General features: G+C 34.1%; 1 non-coding gene across 1 annotated transcript; it reads left to right on the top strand.

Annotated features, from left to right (window-relative positions):
- Positions 1 to 4,159: 4,159 nt before the first annotated feature.
- LOC128560464 (U6 spliceosomal RNA) lies at positions 4,160 to 4,266 on the top strand. Its single transcript, XR_008372963.1, has one exon. It is a non-coding gene; the product is annotated as a U6 spliceosomal RNA (small nuclear RNA).
- Positions 4,267 to 4,549: the final 283 nt, after the last annotated feature.

Raw genomic sequence — 4,549 nt, 5'->3', positions numbered from 1 at the left:
AAAGATAGACAACATACCTAGTAAAGTCACTATTGAGAATGACCACATAGAAAACCTACATTGAAAATGAAAGCTAAATTACCAAGCCATTAAACCGGTACAATAGAACCTCTTTAAGTCGACCATAGAGGTGGTCTACTTAAGGAACTGGGCTTACTGGGCAACATATAGAGGTGGTCACCTTAAGGAACTGGGCTTACTGCATTGATACGTACATGTTGCACATGTCCAGTCTATGAAAATTAGGTCATCTTAGGAGGTAATCAACATAAGGACATGGACAACTGCAGAGATTCTACTTCATAAGCGTACAGGTTAAATTTAATATAGCTATAGAACTTGCTATTTTTGTTTGCTGGTTATCTTTTTCTTTTTTCTTCATTTTTTGAGACAGAGCCTCAAACTGTCACCCTGGGTAGAGTGCTGTGACATCACAACTCATAGCAAGCTCCAACTCCTGGACTTAAGCAATTCTCTTGCCTCAGCCTCCCTAGTAGCTGGGACTAAAGGCGCCAGCCACAACGCCCGGCTATTTTTGTTGCAATTTTCCCGAGGCCAACCTCGGTATATGGGGCCTGCGCCCTACCCACTGAGCCACGGCTATTTTTTGGTCATAATTGTCATTGTTGTTTAATAGGCCTGAGCTGGATTTGAACCCAGCAACTCTGATGTATGCGGTTGGTGCCTTAGCCATTTGAGCTACAGGCACCGAGCCTTGCTGGTTATCTTGAATAAATAGAAATTGTAGATAAAATTTTGAGATCATATGATTTGTACTTCCACATTCGTTTACCATAAACTCATAAAACATTAGAGAATTAAAGAAACTAGAGCCCACCTGGAACTATTTCTTTTGTGTCACATAAGGAAACTGAAACTCAGAGAGCAGAAGCTACTTTTCTAATGTTGAACAGCCAAAAATTAATAAAACAAATGTTTAAAGATAGTATTTCTAGCACTTTTTCTATTGTCACTGAAAATTCATAATGCCAAAATTCCCTACATTATTGTCAAACTCACTTTGGCTAAATTATTCTTACATAAGCGGGAATTCTGAAATGAGCAAGGGATCCCAAAGTAGCGATCAAAAGAAGATAAAAGACTGGTTCAGGGATAAGGGCATGCCTCTGAACACATGCTCTTCTTTCATGTTAACTTCCAGATTCCACTTCTAGATTGGCAGTCGCCAAAACAGTACATTGTCTCAACCATATCAGCACTACGTGAAGTTATAAGAATAGATACCAACAAAAGGCAGACGGATGTCAGAATGGGGCAGGGCATCCATTTATTTTCCAATCAGAGCTACCATATTACTGTGGAATGTCAAAGTAGGGAAGAAATCTTAAAGAACATTTGATGAAATTTTACAAGAATGCATGTGAATCTCTACAGAGTGCTTATCAAATGCTTTTGCAGATTATGACCAAAAATATTTTAATTTAGTTATAAAATAAAGCACTTCTCTTTAGAAACTCTATCTTTGAATAATTCTGTTGTAAATTTTAAATTTTTAAATAATTAATGTTCCAATGAATTTCTCCCAATGATTCTGATTTATAATTTTTTTGTACTCAATGTAGACAGATATACAAAGGTGTGTGAGTGTGTGTGTGTGTGAGAGAATGTTGAATAACTACTCCCCAGTTGAAATTCAAATGAGAGTGTCAAATAATTACCACCTTCCCAATACAAAAATAATAATTTTATTATGTCTATAAACTATGAAAATTTGCTTTCTACCCGATCGTGAAAAATATTTTACATACATTATCTGATGTTACTATGCAACAGGGTAGTATTATAAGGGTAGTATTATTCATCCTAGTTCATAAGACATAGGCTAGTAGTGGTAAAGCAATTTGATGTTAGAGATTTTGTACTCTGCTATTTACCACTATTAATGCAATATTCAATTAATGCAAACTAAAAATGAATTTACTAATAGCCGGGCATTGTGGCTGGCGCCTGTAGTCCCAGCTGCTCGGGAGGCGAGACAGGAGAATCGCTTAAGCCCAGGAGTTGGAGGTTGCTGTGAGCTGTGTGATGCCACGGCACTCTACCGAGGGCAATAAAGTGAAACCCTGTCTCTACAAAAAAAAAAAAAAATGAATTTACTTTTTTGTTAGGTACTTCACACCGGATTCTTATATTGAGCTTACTGCTTGCTGATTATAAGATAAAAACAAAATAACAACAGAAAATGAAAATATCTAATAATCTATGGTTTGAATATTTATATTTTTAAAAATGGTTTTATTTAAGATATGTCTAAACTTTTACTCCTGTAGTATTTCTATGTTTGTTGTAACTGTTGTTATTGTCCACTCTACAGAGATATTCCCTATCTCCTAAATTGAGATTGTCAGAAGCATAACTTCTCAAATAAAAATGACACTGGCAAATAGACTGAAGCTAATTTTTGTTTTTTCCTAAAACTTTAAATCACTTTTTTCATTCGAGAGATGAAGGCATTATTTTGTATTCCTTTTGTAAAAGAAATATTGACTCTTCTCTAAAACAAAATTGAATGGCTCCTTCATCTTCAGCCATTGCTACAGTTTGTTCTTAAAATCCCGGCAAAAAATGCCACCTACATTATCTAATGTTCCTCTTACTTGTGAGTTTTGAATTCAATGCCATGTAGTTAGATTCTTGAATTAATTTGGTAATCTTGTTAAGAAATCTCATGTGGTATCATGACAATTTGTATTGCTTGGTTTCAGAATGTGCACATTTTCTTTGGAAATAACAATTATTCCTAAATGAGCCCATTGTTTAAAAAAAAAAAAAAACCTTGTTAAACATTTTCATTTGTGTGATATTTGAAAGTTAAAGAGAACTATCTATTTTATTTCATTTATTTTATTTATTTGAGACAGAGTCTCACTGTATTGCCCCAGGCTAGAATGCCATGGCATCAATCTAGCTCACAGCAACCTGAGACCCTTGCGTTCAAGTGATCCTCCTACCTCAGTCTCCTGAGTAGCTAGGACTACATGCATCTGCCAGGACAGCTGGCTAATATTTCTATTTTTAGTAGAGACAGGGTCTTGATCTTGCTCAGGCTGGTACCAACTCCTGAGTTCAAGGGATCTTCCCACCTTGGCCTGCCAGAGTGCTAGAATTACAGGCATTAGCTACATTGCACCCAGTCAGAGAGATCTATCTTTAGTTATATGTACTCTTTATTATTCCACCAACAATAAGCAAAATAATATGTACTTTCAATTATTTTAATTTTTAATGTATACATATAAAAGACAAAGTAGAAGAAAATTATTTTCCCATTTAAAACATCTAAACTAAAATTTGGGATAATTTTGTATGTTATTTTTGCTCTAATTATTTCCTTAAAATAAATATCATAAAACATTTGAAAGTTTCAAAGGTAGAAAAATATACTATTTATTTTCATTAAAAAGAGCATTGGCATCTCCCTTCCTGGTCAAAAGTTCTAGGTTAACACTGCCCTGCAACGGAATTTAACTGTGGTCAAAGTAGTCAACATTGGCTTCTGTAATGCCCAGTCTAGAACAAGTGGTATGCTGACACAAATTTTTAGAATTTCTGTAAAAGTAATATGTTTTTTACCCATTTACCTATGCTGGAAATTTTATTCTTATTTTTAAAAACCCTAAAATTTAGCACATCTCAAAGCTATGTTTTAATATTTTCACATCAATAAGCTCTAATTAAATAAGTTCTAATTAAAAGAGTAAACAAAGTAACAATTAGATTTAAAACATTTTCAGTGACTTGAAATTTATTATTTTGCATTGTTTGATATCATACATAAAAGTCTCCAGACATAAGAATCTCTAAACAAAGACAAATAATTTTAATTTCTGATTATACAAAACAATAATTTGACTTTTTGCTGAAATAAATAATAAAAAAAAGAACACTTTAATATATATTATCTACTAGTTTCGTAGCCTCCGGATGATATCTCTTGCTCATAAGCTCCCTTCTCTATCTTGTGTATCTTCTCCATTTGATTATTGTGCCCTGAAGTTTTTCTCTTATCTGTTGTGAATAAAATCCAGCTATTATTGTGTTCCACATTGTATAACTAGGTTACTTGAGGATAGCAGTGATTTATTTATTTTTCCCCTAAGGATGTGTGATATTTACCTATTGAAATTACAAAACAATAGTGCTTGCTTCGGCAGCACATATACTAAAATTGGAACGATACAGAGAAGATTAGCATGGCCCCTGCGCAAGGATGACACACAAATTCGTGAAGCGTTCCATATTTTTATGACCAAGTTGGTTTTATCCCAGGGTCTCAAGGCTGGTTCAATATACGTAAATCTATAAATGTAATTCAGCACATAAACAAATTAAAAAACAAAGACCATATGATTCTCTCAATTGATGCAGAAAAAGCTTTTGATAATATCCAGCATCCCTTCATGATCAGAACACTCAAGAAAATTGGTCTAGAAGGGACTTTTCTTAAACTGATAGAGGCTATCTACAGCAAACCCACAGCCAATATCATATTGAATGGAGTTAAATTGGAATCATTTCCACTCAGATC

The sequence above is a fragment of the Nycticebus coucang genome, chromosome 11, assembly GCF_027406575.1.
Source record: "Nycticebus coucang isolate mNycCou1 chromosome 11, mNycCou1.pri, whole genome shotgun sequence".
In the NCBI taxonomy this organism is placed as follows: domain Eukaryota; kingdom Metazoa; phylum Chordata; class Mammalia; order Primates; family Lorisidae; genus Nycticebus; species Nycticebus coucang.
Note: the sequence above shows the minus strand (reverse complement) of the source record. Positions and strands in the feature narration are given on the sequence as shown.